The following is an 18820-nucleotide window of genomic DNA, read 5'->3' on the forward strand; positions in this document are numbered from 1 at the left end:
GTGAGACGACATAATGCTCCAACATCTAATGAGGTTGCTTTAGTAATCATTGGCGAACAATTTGAAAAACGAGATATAGTTATTCAGAGCCACAATGATAAACTCAAACGTATCAGTGAAATTCATCTGTCTTATGATGCACGTTAATATTCTATGATGTTTTGTTATGGTGAAGATGGCTATTCAATACATATTCTCAACGTGATCCTCATGAAAATATTTTTTTGAACGAAATGGCATCAGCGGCGAGCTATTATGCCTTTCAAATAATGGTGCAACAGGGCGAAGATAATTTACTCTTACGATTCAGTGTTTTGTTAAATCAATATTTAGTTGATATGTATGGAAAAATAGAAACTGAGAGGCTAAATTTCATTCGCAAGAATCAAAAGCAGCTAAGAACAGAAAATTATATTCATTTAAGAGATGCAGTAAGCAGGCAAGATATAAGTGCCGATCAACTTCGACAAAGAGTAATTCTGCCTTCATCATTTACCGGAGGACCTCGATACATGCATGAACGCACGCAAGATGCAATTACATACGTACGTCATTACGGAAGTCATTTTTTTTGTTAGGGGCTTTACGTCGCACCGACACAGATAGGTCTTATGGCGACGATGGGATAGGAAAGGCCTAGGAGTTGGAAGGAAGCGGCCGTGGCCTTAATTAAGGTACAGCCCCAGCATTTGCCTGGTGTGAAAATGGGAAACCACGGAAAACCATTTTCAGGGCTGCCGATAGTGGGATTCGAACCTACTATCTCCCGGATGCAAGTTCACAGCCGCGTGCCTCTACACGCACGGCCAACTCGCCCGGTACGGAAGTCATGATCTTTTTATTACATTTACGTGCAATCCAAAATTGATTGAAATTTCGGAAGCAATCTGGAAAGGGCAAAATCTCACATACCAATCGTCACGATATAATTTCTAGGGTATTCCGATTGAAGGCGAAAATACTAATGGACCTTTTCAATAAAGAGGAATTTTCGGTTATGTGCGTTGTTATACGTACACAGTAGAATGGCAGAAACGTGGATTGCCTCACATTCATATATTACTGTGGTTGGTGGAAAGCATACCGTCTAACAAGATCGATAACATAATTTGTGCCGAAATTCCTGATCCAAATAAACATAACATTTTACACGAAATTATCAAGTCTACGATGATTCATGGACCTTGTGGTAGTTTGAATCCCAACGCACCTTACGTGAAAGATGGACGTTGCAGTAAGAGATACCCACGACCACTTCTTCGTCAAATACAAACTGGCCATGATGGTTATCCGCTGTATAAAAGATTGGATGCACAGTGCAGATCAACGGTGTAGAGCATGACAACAGATGGGTAGTGCCTTTCAGTCCTGTTTTATCTCGCTTATTAAAAGCTCACGTTAATGTGGAACACAGCAGATCTGTTAAGTCGGTTAAATATGCATGCAAGTACATCAACAAAGACTGCGACCAAGCACTACAAAATGAAGCACTTGATGAGGTAAAATTATATGAAACAGGAAGATATATCAATCATATTAGTAGCTCAGAGTCAGTGTGGCGAATTCTGGGATTTCCTATTCATGAAAGACATCCTACAGTTTTCCATCTCGATGTACATCTTGAGAAAGGGCAACGTGTCTATTTCACTTCGGATAATTTGACAGAAAAAGTCACGAATCCTCCAGAAACTACTCATTTAGCTTTCTTCGATTTATGTGATACGGATTCTTTTGTAAAAACTCTCCTGTAGCATGAGCTTCCATCCTACTATGTATGGCGGAATAATAAATTCGTAAGAAGAAAACGAGACGATGACGTTGAAGGTTGGCCAGGAGTTAAAAAAGATTCTGCATTAACAGAATAATACAGAATGCTACCACCTTCGACTCCTTCTTCACGAAGTTCGAGGACCAACATCGTTTTCTTCAATAAAAACTGTGGATGGTGTCCTACATCCTACATTCCAAGGTGCATGCAAAGCTCTGGGATTATTAGAAATTGACAGACATTGGGAGTTAACTCGTAAAGAAGTGGCATTGGGCATTGAGTAAATCTCCTTATAAAGTACGCGTTATGCTAGCGTTTTGTCAAATTCCTGATCCCACCAATCTTTGGGAAAAGTTCAAAGATTTTTGTCAGAGGACATCTTATGGCAAACAGAAAAGCAGGTGGAAGATTCAACTCTAAATCACAGTGAAGTATACAACCAATGTCTATTATTAATCGAAGACGCAGTGTTATCTGTAGGAGGACAGAATTTAAATCAGTATGCTTACATCAACCCATAAGGTCAGGAAATTATTTTATTTTCGTGTGGCTATTTCTAGCCGAGTGCAGCTCTTGTAAGGCAGACCCTCCGATGAGGGTGGGCGGCATCTGCCATGTGAAGGTAACTGCGTGTTATTGTGGTGGAGGATAGTGTTATGTGTGGTGTGTGAGTTGCAGGGATGTTGGGGACAGCACAAACACCCAGCCCTCGGACCAATGGAATTAACCAAGGAAGACTAAAATCCCCGACCCGGCCGGGAATCGAACCCTGGACCCGCTGAACCGAAGGCCAGTACGCTGACCATTCAGCCAACGAGTCAGACAGGTCAGGAAATGAAACGAATAGAGAATACTTTGGAACGACTGATAACTACCACCGAAAAATCTTTAACTACAGAACAACTTGCAGTATATTGTAAAATTCTGAGTAGCATACAGTCTGAACGTGGAAAAATCTTCTTCTTAGATGCTCCAGGTGGTACGGGAAAAACATTCTTGATAAATTTGCTATTGGAAAAATTCAAAGTACTAGAAACATAGCTGTAGCTGCCGCATCGTCTGGGATCGCCACAACATTACTGGAGGGAGGTCAAACAGCGCTGCCTCTTAATCTTACTCGCTGTGAGACTATTCCCAACTGTTAAATTTCTAAACAATCTAACACGGCCCAGGTCTTTTTTTTTTTTTTTTTTTTTTTTTTGCGAGAGTGTAAACTCATTGTTTTGGTACAAAAGTACAATGGGACATAAATGCGGGTTTTAGGCTCTCGATAATACTCTCCAAGACTTAAGGAATATTTTCGTTAAACTTTACCAGTGATACCAAGAAGGACACGAGCTGACGAGGCAAAGGCATGTGTAAAACGTCATACTTATGGTCTAAAGTACACAAACTTACTTTTGAGAAAAAATATGAGGGTCCATTTGAGTGGTGATCTTTAAGCTGGCGAATTTTCGGAACTTCCTCTGAAAATCGGAAATGGAGAATTATCAGAGCCGCTGTAAAAAAGAAAGATTCCCGAGGTTTAGGTTCAGTAGTGAACTCTTTAGGAAGTCTTATTTCAAAGATATATCTCGATGTCGTCCGGCTCCATGGCTAAATGGTTAGCGTGCTGGCCTTTGGTCACAGGGGTCCTGGGTTCCATTCCTGGCAGGGTCGGGAATTTTAACCATCATTGGTTAATTTCGCTGGCACGGGGGATGGGTGTATGCGTCGTCTTCATCATCATTTCATCCTAATCACGACGCGCAGGTCGCCTACAGGAGTTAAATCAAAATACCTGCACCTGGCGATCCGAACATGTCCTCGGACACTCCCGGCACTGAAAGACATACGCCATTTCATTTCATCCCGATGTCGCTAATCTGAAAGACAAATCTATGGACTGGCTATGCGAGCGAGCAATTATCACACCAAAAAATGTGACGGTTAATGAAATAAATGAAGCATTGCTTACATATTTTGATGCAGAAGAAATAGAGTATAAATCAGTCGACACGGTATTACAAACGGACGATGCTGTGAATTATCCAGTAGAATTTCTAAATACTCTTAATCCTCCAGGATTCCCATCTCAGAAACTTCGTTCGAAAGTAGGAGCACCTGTAATGTTGTTACGCAACCTCAAACCATCTAAGTTGTGCAATGGCACTAGAGTACGTGTGACGGGTTAAAAAAAATAATAGAAGCTACTGTTATTACAGGATGTGCTCGAGGAGAATCAGTGTTCATTCCACGAATACCACTTATACCATCAGATTCTCCGTTTGAGTTTAAAAGATTGCAATTTCCAATTAGTGTATGCTTTCTTACGACAACTAATAAATCCCAAGGCCAGAGTTTAACATTTACAGGAATCGACCTACGCGAAAACTGTTTTTTCCACGGACAATGTTATGTTGCCTGTTCCAAAGTAAGTTCTGTAAGTTTTGGCACCAGAAGTGAAATTTCTAGATCCTAATGGGTGGGTAGGAGAAAGGGATCTGCGCTCGGATGGCCTTCATTTAAACCGCAGTGGTACGTATAAGTTAGGAAATTTGTTTGGAAGGGTAATAGGGAGGTACATTCAGGGAAACGGGATGGCCTAGGGAGCGGTGATAAGGGAACAGGGAACTGGAAATCAAGTAGGGATGACATAAAATTGTTAGTGTTGAACTGTAGAAGTGTTGTAAAGAAAGGAATATAATTAAGTAATTTAATAGATATATATTTACCAGATATTGTAATAGGAGTTGAATCATGGCTGAGAAATGATATAATGGATGCAGAAATTTTCTCACGGCACTGGAGTGTGTATCGTAGAGATAGGATAGGAAAGGTGGGAGGGGGAGTTTTCATTCTGGTGAAAGAAGAATTTGTAAGCTACGAAAAAGTTAAAGATGAGACACATGAAATTCTAGGTGTAAGGCTCATTTCTAAAGATAACAGGCAACTTGATATATTTGGAATGTACAGATCGGGAAAGGTTAGCACTGATGCGGATTCGGAATTATTTGATAGGATAGTCAGCTATGTGGGAAACGACATGGAAAGAAATGTGATTGTAGCGGGAGATCTGAATTTGCCAGATGTCAGTTGGGAAGGAAATGCGAACGACAGGAAGCATGACCAACAAATGACAAATAAGTTAATATGGGAAGGACAGCTGATTCAGAAAGTAATGGAACCAACCAGAGGGAAAAATATTTTGGATGTGGTGCTGATAAAACCAGATGAGCTCTATAGGGAAACTGAAGTAATAGATGGTATTAGTGATCATGAAGCTGTTTTTGTGGTAGTTAAAAATACATGTGATAGAAAGGAAGGTCTTAAAAGTAGGACTGTTAGGCAGTACCATATGGATGATAAAGCAGGTATGAGGCAGTTTCTAAAAAGTAACTATGATCGGTGGAAAACGGTAAATAAAAATGTAAACAGACTCTGGGATGGGTTTAAAGAAATTGTTGAGGAATACGAAAACAGGTTTGTACCTTTAAGGGTGGTAAGGAATGGTAAAGACCCACCTTATTATAATAGAGAAATAAAGAGAATAAGAAGGAGGTGCAGACTGGAAAGAAATAGAGTTAGAAATGGCTGTGGAAGTAAGGAGAAATTGAAGGAACTTACTAGAAAATTGAATCTAGCAAAGAAGGCAGCTAAGGATAACATGATGGCAAGCATAATTGGCAGTCATACAAATTTTAGTGAAAAATGGAAGGGTATGTATAGGTATTTTAAGGCAGAAACAAGTTCCAAGAAGGACATTCCAGGAATAATTAATGAACAAGGGGAGTGTGTATGTGAGGATCTTCAAAAGGCAGAAGTATTCAGTCAGCAGTATGTAAAGATTGTTGGTTACAAGGATAATGTCGAGATAGAGGAAGAGACTAACACCAAAGAAGTAATAAAATTTACGTATGATAACAATGACATTTACAATAAGATCCAAAAGTTGAAAACTAGAAATGCGGCTGGAATTGATCAGATTTCTGGGGATATACTAAAGACAATGGGTTGGGATATAGTACCATATCTGAAGTACTTATTTGATCATTGTTTGGCCGAAAGAGCTATACCAGATGAATGGAGAGTTGCTATAGTAGCCCCTGTGTATAAAGGAAAGGGTGATAGACATAAAGCTGAAAATTACAGGCCAGTAAGTTTGACATGCATTGTATGTAAGCTTTGGGAAGGCATTCTTTCTGATTATATTAGACATGTTTGTGAAATTAATAACTGGTTCGATAGAAGGCAATTCGGTTTTAGGAAAGGTTATTCCACTGAAGCTCAACTTGTAGGATTCCAGCAAGATATAGCAGATATCTTGGATTCTGGAGGTCAAATGGACTGTATCGCGATTGACATGTCTAAAGCATTTGATAGGGTGGATCATGGGAGACTACTGGCAAAAATGAGTGAAATTGGACTAGACAAAAGAGTGACTGAATGGGTTGCTATATTTCTAGAAAATAGATCTCAGAGAGTTAGAGTAGGTGAAGCTTTGTCTGACCCTGTAATAGTTGAGAGGGGAGTTCCTCAGGGCAGTGTTATCGGACCTTTATGTTTTCTTATATATATAAATGATATGAGTAAAGGAGTGGAATCGGAGGTAAGGCTTTTTGCGGATGATGTTATTCTCTATAGAGTGATAAATAAGTTACAAGATTGTGAGCAACTGCAACGTGACCTAGAAAATATTGTGAGATGGACAGCAGGCAATGGTATGTTGATAAACGGGGCTAAAAGTCAGGTTGTGAGTTTCACAAATAGGAGAAGTCCTCTCAGTTTTAATTACTGCGTTGATGGGGTGAAAGTTCATTTTGGGGATCATTGTAAGTATCTAGGTGTTAATATAAGGAAAGATCTTCACTGGGGTAATCACATAAATGGGATTGTAAATAAAGGGTACCGATCTCTGCACATGGTTATGAGGGTGTTTAGGGGTTGTAGTAAGGATGTAAAGAAGAGTGCATATAAGTCTCTGGTAAGACCCCAACTAGAGTATGGTTCCAGTGTATGGGACCCTCACCAGGATTACCTGATTCAAGAACTGGAAAAAATCCAAAGAAAAGCAGCTCGATTTGTTCTGAGTGATTTCCGACAAAAGAGTAGCGTTACAAAAATGTTGCAATGTTTGGGTTGGGAAGAATTGAGAGAAAGAAGAAGAGCTGCTCGACTAAGTGGTATGTTCCGAGCTGTCAGTGGAGAGATGGCGTGGAATGACATTAGTAGACGAATAGGTTTGAATGGCGTCTATAAAAGTATGAAGATAAAGTTGGAATTCAAGACGACAAACTGGGGCAAATATTCATTTATAGGAAGGGGAGTTAGGGATGGGAATAACTTACCAAGGGAGATGTTCAATAAATTTCCAATTTCTTTGAAATCATTTCGGAAAAGGCTAGGAAAGCAACAGATAGGGAATCTGCCACCTGGGCGACTGCCCTAAATGCAGATCAGTATTGATTGATTGAGAAGGAAGAACTGTCAATATCATATATAAAGAAGTTCTAAACTGAATCATTATATTTGAAATTTATCTTTTATTTCTTTTTATGCGATACGTACGATTTTACGTTACTTATTCATTGATTAAGTATATTACAGTTAATGTTTTCTAAAGATATTTAAGTTATTTGATGCTTAGGTTTTAGATATAGTTAATTATGCCTTTGCTGGCGTGATGTAGTGTTTACAGTGCACTATGTCTTCTGGTATGGGCTATAACAAATTTGTCACTTTCACTGACCTGTCTCAGTTTCATCCTTGGCTTTGACAATATGAAAGTGACTGAGGTATGAGTGATGCTAGTAATACCATTGCTTATGCAGCCAGTCCCTGTTATGAACGGTGTGAAAATATCGCTCATAGGGTCGGTTGGTGCATGCATTTCAGTGGGCTTGGCAGACTGATATGTAATAGCAACGGCCGGCTCGGCGAGGAAAGCAACGGGAAACTACCTCACTCCTCATTTCCCTAGTACGCCTCTTCAGTGACGTCTAGGCTTTTTATGACAGCTGTTGGCAGAGCTGCAGAGGATCAAACCAGCCTTCAGGCTGAATATCCAACATACAACACATAGTTAATTATAATGCGTTTCTCTAAATCTTTAAAATTATAATTTATTGCGATTGCAAATATTCGTATTTCAACTCTATATTTTGATTTCATACTTAAAAGTTAAATTTTAAGGTTAAGACGATTTAAAAAAGCTCATTCATATCTTTAATATTTCTTTCCATTCATAAAGCACGCAAAAAAATAGTTACAAAAGATATAATCTAAAATATTAATATATTTATATTTCGAGATCACAGGAAATTTTAAATTTCATTTAACAGCGATCTCGGAATGATAATCGATATAAATAAAATATCTCTTTATGTTATACATGTTACATAACACGTGGAACTTTTCAATTCTGCGGCCGAAGCCGGGACGAGAAAACACATTTATGTTCACGTCTTACATTTCTTACGAAAGTCGATGAACGCATAAGGTTGGCTCGTTGGCCTTCAAAAGAAAATGGGTAAAAAAAAAATATATATATATAATGGGACATAACTCAAGTTTGACGCGAGCGAAGTCGCGGGCAAGGCGCTAGTAACTTTTATATACGAAAATACGGTGTTGCAATGATAACTGTCTCCCCATGTTAACATCTCGATTCAGACTGGCTGTTGATGCTAGGTCAAACACGTGCTCCTTGCGAGGTCAAGAACTATGCGCACCTCCCGTACAGCTGCTTAGGTCTCGGAGAGTAGGAACGCCGCTGGACGGTCTGAGTTTATAAGAGACACCTTGTATAAAAGGGAGAGCGAGGCCGGTGGTATTCTGTATGTGATCGAACCATCTACTTGTTGTCCGTCCTCGAGTTCTACTGCTTTCCACTTAGCTTTGTAAAACAGTCTTTTTTAAATTTTGCCTTGCTCTCCTCAAAACGTGCCCTTTAAACTGTAGATAGCCGTTTAGTGATATTTGGTTCTTCTCTCCGCCCATTTCATTCGAAGCATTCTCCACCCACACCGCATCCCGTAAGCACCGAAAAGACGAAGAACCGAGCTCGATAGCTGCAATGGCTTAAGTGCGGTCAGTGTCCAGTTAACGGGAGATACTGGGTTCGAACCCCACTGTCGGCAGCCTTGAATATGGTTTTCCGTGGTTTCCCATTTTCACACCAGGCAAATGCTGGGGCTGTGCCTTAATTAAGGCCACGGCTGCTTCCTTCCGACTCCTAGCCCTTTCCTGTCCCACCGTCGCCGTAAGACCTACCTGTGTCGGTGTGACGTAAAGCGACTTGCAAAAAAAAAAAAAAAAAAAACAACACTGGATTTCCAAACAGATTTATCTTCATATACCGTAACCTTTTTGCTACCGTAGTGTTTTAACATCGCATTAACACATCGAAGTTTTTGACGACGCAAGGATGGGAAAGGACTAGGGTTGGGAAGGTAACAGCCGTAGCCTCAATTCAGGTACAGCCCCAGCATTTTCCTGGTGTGAAAACGGTAAACTACGTAAAACCATCTTCAAGACTGCCGACGGTGGGATTCGAACTCGTCATCTCCCAAATGCAAGCTCACAGTTTCGTGGTTCTAACTGCACGGCCAACTAGCTGGGTTCACTGATGATTAAAGCCAGTCATACCAAATTGCTGACTTCTTCCAAAAGTCACGTATAATAACTACAAACGTATTTGTTTCTAGTTGCTGTACTCCTGTTGTAATTACTAACGGCTTTAACAGAGGCCCGGATGATTGGATCTTCCCTCGCAGAATTTCCTTAACATGTCGGAGACCAACAAAAAACGAGTTGTAGCTTTGAAATACCCTTAGGCTGCCTTCACACATACCACTTTGCGACCACACTACAACCAGACAGTTGTGGTTGGCTGTGAGCGGTGTCAAGCTCTTATGGAGCGGAAATGTCCACCTTTGTGGTGTAGTGGTTAGTGTGATTAGCTGCCACCCCCGGAGGCCAGGGTACGATACCCGGCTCTGCCATTCAGTTTGAAAAGTGGTACAAGGGCTGGAACGTGGTCCACTCAGCCTCGGGAGGTCGACTGAGCAGACGGGGTTCGATTCCCACCTCAGCCATCCTCGAAGTGGTTTTCCCGTGGTTTCCCATTTCTCCTCCAGGCAAATGTCGGGATGGTACCTAACTTAAGGCCACGGCCGTCTTTTTCCCTTTTCCTTGTCTATCCCTTCCAATCTTCCCATCCCCACACAAGGCCCCTGTACAGCATAGCATAGTTGTATCCCCCCGATCCAAAATCTCACGCGCCGGGCTGAGTGGCTCAGGCGGTTGAGGCGCTGACCTTCTGACCCCAACTTGGCAGGTTCGATCCTGGCTCAGTCCGGTGGTATTTGAAGGTGCTCAAATACGTCAGCCTCGTGTCGGTAGATTTACTGGCACGTAAAAAACTCCTGCGGGAATAAATTCCGGCAGCTTGGTGTCTCCGAAAACCGTTAAAGTAGTTAGTGGGACGTAAAGCAAATGACATTATTATTATTATTAAAGTCTCGAGCTTCAGGACACTGCCCTTGAGGCGGTAGAGGTGGAATCCCTCGCTGAGCCCGAGGAAGAAACCAACCCTGGAGGGTAAATGGATTAAGGAAGAAAGAAAGAAAGAAAGAAAGAAAGAAAGAAAGATCAAAATGTATCTTACGATCTTTCATGTTTTCTTGTTATTTTATTTTATATACCAACTAAATACATTTAAGTTGCAGTGGCACTTGGATACAGCCAAAGGGACCTCTGGTCTCACTTGTAATTAACTTTAAATTTTATTTATTTAATCGTACAAATTCATAAGTCCAGGTCCAAGTGTTTCAGCCACTCTACAGCAGGATTTTAACTATTGATTGCCCTGCACGTGTCCCCCGGGTGGTGCTAAGCAAGCAACAGCGGCATAAAGTGATACATTTGAACGACGACTTTAAATGAATATAGTACATTTCTTTCTGTTTCTACTACTACTACCACTGAAAGGAAACCTGCAGGTAGTGCTTGGGTTCCGTTTGGTGCTACGGTACTTGAATCATACAATCGCAATTAACCCTTTACAGGGCACAGCATTAGGGATAGAAAATATCCACCATTTTTCGTGAACTATACAAGAGCATACATAAAACATTTAGGAACCACTTCACATGCATGATGGAATACATTCTGGAAACGTGAAATTTGAGTCACTGAAGCAGTACAGTCTCATATATGGTTGAAAATGGAAAACCAATTCTTATCAACATCTCTATGACAGCTTTCATTTAATCAATACTAGCGTAAATAATGCAGGTCAAGTCACTTGCACGCATATTCTATTGGTCAACAATATTATAAATATTCGACAAATCAATTATTTACACATTTAAAAACCTACTTACCTTGCTGTTCCAAAAATTACATAACTTCTAAAAAGTTGATTAGAGCTAACGCCCACACAAAAGCAACAAATTGACTTGCTCTAAATGGGCAGTAGCATAAATATGTACCACCAGTAGTTACAACTGTAAATAGTGGCATTCATGGAGCTCTAGAGAACGATAGCATTCAATATTCTCAATAAACGAATCACGATCGAGATACGCTCAAAATATTGACTCAAAACTAAAGTGTTGCATTATTGTAACACTATCCTCTCTCTGTCTTTCCTAGCGTTTATCCCGACGTATAGGATCAGCTGTTTTTCTACATCTCCACTTCGGTCCGTTGCTAACATCTTCAGGTTTTAAGCCAACATCACGCATGTTGGCCTGGATGTTATCGGTCAAACGATTTAATGATCTTTCACGAGGTCGTATTCCACCCCTGTATACCTGGAGAGCTTTTTTTACATCTCCTTATTAAGCGACCGTACCAGCGGAAACGAGCTTCCCTTATTTTTTCCACAATAGGGTACGTACGTAATTCTCAAAAATATTTTTTTTGAAAAGTACATCAATGAACTAGTACGAAAATGTATTACACTGTGATAAGTTACTTTTTCTATCATTAAAAAGTATTTAAAAGTCTCCTTTCGCAAGGCGAGTAAAACGCCCTGTGATGTAAGCGGTGGGTTGAAGTCACCGTCTAGTACCGCATGAAGCTCTACCAGCCAATATGCATCAGCTGTTACTAAAAGCCGAATGTTTATTATTCGTGATCGCGAATAACTTCAAAATTACAGTAGAAGGGTTCAAAAAAGCAGAGTCAGACAGTCTATCATGTGTGATTGCCATCATGGTGGCATCATTCTTGAAAAATAGAGACTGTTTTGTGGCTGCAGGAATTCGCGGATCAAAAGCAAACTGGTCAGTGGCATATTTTAAATACGTGCAATGTTCTGTGGCTCATAGTACTAGGATAACAAGGAACGTGAAAAGAGGTAACTTAATTCAACTTTGCAATATATTTATTCCTTGAGTGGTTCCCACATAGGAAAATGCAATACACCTTCGGGCTTTCACCATTACTAAAGTAACAAGCCAGTCTTCAGCACTTACATAAACATATGACTAGCATTATAATATTATAGTTTTTTAACCTATAATTTCTGAAATATATAGATTCATTAAATAACTTTAGTCCATTTTTCCAGTTTTTCACAAACCGAGCATTTCAAGCAAGAACAGTTTCTTGGTGACATTTTAGTCTTTGGGCGCTGAGATTTTTACCCTTTGGTTTATTGATTTGGCACGTATAACCTAAAAACTAGGCTAAGTTTGGACAATATTATCATTGCCTTCGTCTTGTACAGGCCGTAATGTAGCTCCGATGACGTCACGCAAAAGAGGCGAACAGTCTCCTCCGTCCGACCCACGCAATGTGAGCACATGATACGACTGTGCCTTATAGTTAATAGTTAAGAAATATTCCGAAATGTTGTATTAATATAACAGGTGAGATTATTAACACCTGCAGTCGTTTCATATCTCCTAAGTTAGGTCTAGGTAATTTTAGGAGAAGTAGGCTTAAAATGTGATCAAAGTGGCCAATGTATAACGGTTGATTTACTCCACAATGTGTCCAAAAATTCATAATTATTGTGCATTAATAAAAATACGGATACAACGAACGTACAATAAAAATATAAATATTAATAAGGCTTTGCCACCGTACCTCCAGATGATCTTAAGTACAATGTATGTATAATAATGCCAAAATTATTTTATAGAAGGTTGGGTTTTATAATATTTAGTTCTAAATTTCAGACCGGGTTTTGCTTTTATTTCGGACGTTCTCGATATTACCTAATCTAAGAAATAACACAAATGTAGGTTGAATTGGTTACTAATCATCTGGGTTACTTTTAGACTTGTATATCACCAATAAAACGTACACTTATAAATCTACTCCTATAAGAAGAAGAAAGTCGAAAGAGCAGAACTCACCATATGCTCGGAGAAATGAATGAAATTGGTAATAGTTACATTTTCGGTTAGGATTTTCATCTTCTATATATGTCTCCTGCCCTCATTTGAAGGAAAGGAGAACGTGGATGTATAGTAACTTGTATAGCTGGATTTTCGTCGTGGTGTGCGCAACTTCTTGGCATTGTGACAGATGATTTAACTTCGCAAGACAAAAACGTGCTCTACAGTAACAATTCACTGAATAAATTCCATTAGAAGTATTGAATTTTCATTACTCACGACGTGAAAACATATCTAATCTAAACTATGAAGTCTCATTATCTCAGTAGGAGCTGTTTACACAAATCCTGAAGTGAAAAATGTAGAGAACAGGCATGCAATATACTTAAAACTAAATGTATGTCTTTCAACAGCCACAATTATCCAAAGAATGCTCTCAATCACTATGTGTTACAATCGCAAATACAACTCATAACATTCGTTTAGCCGCCCTAATCGATCAGCTGGTGGGCTTGGCGCGCTTTCTACAGTACGGCCTGTACATCACGAAGGCAGCGGTATTTAAAACATTAACAACACTACAGTATTTTTTAGCTTTCTTGGTAATCTTTGAGTAGTTCTTGCGAATTTCAAACTTGCAATTTTCATTTCTGTTTGTGCTTAGTAATAACATATAGTAATTTGAATACGCCTGAACGTAGTTTAAAATTATTGTAGTGTGTTGTAGTATCTTATTAGAAATTAGCGTGCTTATTCTATTATTGTAAAATATTTGTGTAGTGTATTAGAATTATTTGTAGAAAATCCCTTACTAGAATTCTGTTGTAGTAATTAGGGTAGGCTTAACTGCAGTTTGGAATTGTGTATTCCTTTCGGTATTCAGTAATTAACGGCATTTCTTTCCTGTTAGGGTATTGTAGGATAAGTTTTAGGTTATATATCTCAAATAAATAAATAAATAAATAAATAAATAAATAAATAAATAAATAAATAAATAAATAAATAAATAAATAAATAAATAAATAAATAAATAAATAAATAAATGTTGCATGCCAAGATAAATTGGTATAATTAGAGTACCTAATCAATCTGGTTCATAAGACCTTTGGCTTATTGATTTGACATGGATCACCCAAAACTTGGGCTAGGTTTGGAGAATAATTCAATAATCGGCATTAACTTATGCACTGTTTATTACCTTCATATTCCATGATGTAATTGAAGTATTTAATTAAAACATCATAGATTTATTGTCACCGGTGGTGAGTTGATAGTCGGCGGAATCATTTTTGACTTGACAAAAGAAACTAAGGAACTATCATTTTTTGAAGAATTCGACTAAATTTTTGTTGTTGTAAAAATTGTGTAAAAATTTGTGTGTTTTTTTTCTGATGAAGTTGTATTTTAAAGTATTTTCAGGACTCACTGAAGAGACACTTATTTACTTAATCATTGACATTGATATTGGAGATCTCCAGTAATATGTTTGTTTGTAACCCATTTTTGTATCACCCTGTAGTGCCACGTGGAGGCTTCGATCACGAAATCGCTGAGTTTCGCAATCGAAATCTCTAGAATGAATTTCCCACATTACCTTATTTGGTGCTGTAATTCTATTGGTGAAAATAACACTAATTTGTATTGGTCAAACTTCGGATCGAAACATAGGTAGCTTCCCTGATTGGCTGTTTGAGTATTTCCCAATTTCCGGCCTTCTGGCTCCTTAGCAAGAGCAAGGCTCTGTTCAGCGTCTTTGGTTTTCGTACGTCGTAACGATCGGACGCACCCTGTAAGGTCCGCTCACCGGCTCCAGCCATCCCGGGGTAAGCATGTTTTCTGTTGTCAAGTGTTAACTTAAAATGTAAATTCATTCGTTCGGAGTTTGCCTTAGACCTTGGTTTTCACCGCTTTTGATTTGTAATGCCGTATTTCGTCAGCTAGGCATATCCTTTATTTTGGAGGCAATTTCTTTTATTAACTTTTTGTGAATATGTAAACTTTATTTTTTTTTCTTGCGAGTTGCCTCCAGTAATTCCGTATCAATTTAGTGCACACCTGTTGAGCTTCGCGTCCCTCACTGATGTGTATTAGGAGAGGACTGCTTCTCTATAGGCCTCTGCGCTAAATTTAATTTCTGTTGTTCGCTTCCCTTGTAACATTTTTCACTTGCCTTATATGATGTTTGTAATTAGGTCATTGTCCCCTTTAAATTTTCATTGTAAATTTCAACATCGAAATTATGCTCACTTATTTAAATGTCATTGTAACTTTGTGTAAATATTCACTTTCCTGAGAGAAACACTGATAGAAACCTCGTGGTTCAATTTGATTTTTTTTAAATTAATGATGTTATCTAACCTTGTGCACTTCATACCTTGATTCAATTCTATATGATAAATAAATTAGACAAAGGGTTAATGTTCTCACGTTTCTTTCCCTACAACGTCGCGTAAGATCTCGTCCTCTAGGGTTTCCCGGCCTGCTTCCCATACTTCCATTCTCTAGTTGTCATGTTGGTTATCCTGCGAAGCCACGTGTTTGTAAAAGGTAAAATGTTTTCCTGTTTGATCATCGGCTGATGTCGTTCTGTAAGGTTTGTTATTTTGCATTATCAAATAATTACGTGTTTTATATGTATCTTGTATTATGTGCTCTCTTCTGTTTAAAGGGGGGGTTACATTTATATTTAATTGATTCAAATTTGAAGTTTTATCACGGGAACAGCAGACATGGAAAGTGGTTAACATTTCAAACAAATTCAACTTATATTAAAATTATCTTCACGGCAATAAACTGTAGACTTTTCCAATATATCACTGGCATCCTTTGCCTCGCCAAAATCCATTTCTTTCTAGTTGTACGGTCCTTTGGCACATTGATAAATATTTTTTGGTAGTGGTATGCGATGTATTAGTGTACATCGGGATTACATACCACTTATAACTTTTCTGTCTCCCTGTCCGCCCAGGATTAATTTGAAGTCCAAAAATAACACTCAGTTTATTACACAATGTATAGAAATTGAACGTAACTTTACCAGACACTAACGTAAAGGAGAAATACGTGAACTGTATACTGTTTCTCAAAGCACACTATTACCACGTTTCCTTGGGGATTGAAATCGATTTGAATACGCTTTCCGTACTTAATACGTTACCTGTTTCCATGTAAGATTCAATTCGTAATCAGATCGATTTGAATACGATAGTCTTGACACTTGTAGATTACGAGTTCGCGCGAGGCTGTACGAGAATAATCCGACATGTAGCGCTTAACAGCAACGGCCAACCTTAACCAAAGTATCGTGCATTATTACCAGAGGAATTAAAATCCGTGATACAAACTTGTTTTATGTACAGCCTGTAGCCCGTAAAATCACCGAAAGTAATGGGAGTTTCAAAAGCTGTGGTATTGCGCCTAGTAGTGTATCAGTTTTTGTAAGTTAAATCCATTCATTTGAGAGATGGGAGAATGAAAGTTTGGAGCGACGGAAGGAAAAGGTATTGTTCCTGCAGTTGTTTCAGGCACAGAATATGTTTTTTCTTCAGTCTAAGTTAAGCAAAAAGGAGAATACGAAGAAAAGGCGGTACTGGGTAAAAGAAAGGAGCAAGGACTGGTGGAACCTTTTAGTACAACGTTATTCCACAGAAGATGATTGGTTAGACAACTTCAGGATGAGTTCTTCGACATTTAAGTTCATATGCCTGCGTCTTAAACCACACGTGAAATCAAACAAGTTTTTGTGAGCAAACCAATGTCTGTTGAAGAAAAATTGTAAGTGCTTTGCACAAACTAGTTTCACGTGCTGAATATAGGATTGTTGCAAATCACTCTAATACTACACATGGCAAAATATATAAGGAGCAGTAAGCTGAAATCAACTGAACAGTAACGAAATCACAGGAAGCACATGATGATAAACAAACTACAATCGAACATCTGTAGCATTTTCAAGTCGATTTCAATACATTCCGCGTTTCCATGCTACTCTATCCGTATTCAGTACTATTCGATCTCACTTCCTAGTAGGATCGACTTAGAGATTCAATACGAACTGAGTCCCCGTTTCCATGAGGTATTCGATACGGAAAGCGTATGCAAATCGATTTGAATTCCGAAACGTGGTATAGCCTATGTCTTATTTCGTCTGCTAATACAATCAGTCTGGACGATGACATCAAACCAATGAGATCGCGTGCTTGCGTCACGTAATAATTTCGTACCTTAATTTAGATATTTTTATCATGTTTAGAGTTATTATTTCTACATTCTGATCATAATTTTGAATTCTGCATGAAAGTTTGAATCAGATTAGCATATTTTTAATTAAAACCCCGGATCATGCATGTTCCCTATTGGAGCAACGCCAAATCTTTGTCGTGCGACTACATTTCCCGCGTGGTCGCAACGAGTCAGTCCAAGAGTCCACCGAAGTATCTTTATCTCCATGGTATGAAGAGTCTGCTCATGTTTTTTCGTCTTTGGGATACATTCTACCCCATAACTGGCTGCTGTAATTTTTTGTTTTTAGATGCTGAGACTTCTTTTCATCGCAGAGTACTCCGCGGTAACGTGTTTCCACTTGAGTCAAGCTGCGTTTCCTCTCGCCCGGGTATAAGACGTGGCATAGAAGTGTGAGGTGACAATAGATCCTAGGTATTTAAAATGAATGGTTTTCTGCAAGTCGTGATCGTTAATTCTGATGTTACCAGTGGTTTGGAAGCCACATTCTAGGTATTCAGTCTTCTGGATGTTGAGGTACAGTCCATTCTCAGCCATTCCATCTGTCCAAGTTTGCGCATGATGTTGGAGTTCAAGGCGTGTTTCTTGGGCAAGTACCACATCATCTACGTATAGAAGGGCCAGAGGTGCAGTATCTCCATATCAGCCGTTGCTATATCCATGCAGAGGATGAAAAATAGTCAATCAATCACTACTGATCTGCATTTAGGGCAGTCGCCTAGGTGGCAGATTCCTTATCTGTTGTTTTCCTAGCTCTTTCTTAAATGATTGCAAAGAAACTGGAAATTTATTGAACATCTTCCTTGGTAAGTTATTCCATCCCTAACTCCCCTTCCTATAAACAAATATTTGCCCCAAATTGTCCTCTTGAATTCCAGCTTTATCTTCGTATTGTGATCTTTCCTACTTTTAAAGACACCACTCAAGTTTGTTCGTCTACAAATGTCATTCCACGCCATCTCTCCACTGACAGCTTGGAACATACCACTTAGCCGAGAAGCTTGTCTCCTTTCTCCCAAGTCCTCCAAGCCCAAACTTTGCAACATTTTTGTAACGCTACTCTTTTGTTGGAAATCATCGAGAACAAATCGAGCTACATTTCTTTGGATTTTTCCAGTTCTTGAATCAAGTAATCCTGGTGAGGGTCCCATACACTGGAACCATACTCTAGTTGGGGTCTTACCGCAGACTTATATGCCCTCTCCTTTACATGCTTATTACAACCCCCCAACAAGTGGTGATAGAGCAGAGCCCTGGTGTACACACACAGTGCTATCAAAAGGTGGATAGACTTCGACTGAACTCCGTACCTTACTGGTGATATTGTGACAATTATATTAGTTGTACCCAGCTTACAAAGACTTCTGGAACTCCAAGACAGCGAAGAGCGCTCCAAATAAAGTTGTGTGGGACTCGGTCGAATGTTTTTTCCAGGTCTAGAAATGCCATATGTTCACTCTTTTGCCTCTCTATGTGT

This window comes from Anabrus simplex, chromosome 1 (assembly GCF_040414725.1).
Source record: "Anabrus simplex isolate iqAnaSimp1 chromosome 1, ASM4041472v1, whole genome shotgun sequence".
NCBI lineage: Eukaryota > Metazoa > Arthropoda > Insecta > Orthoptera > Tettigoniidae > Anabrus > Anabrus simplex.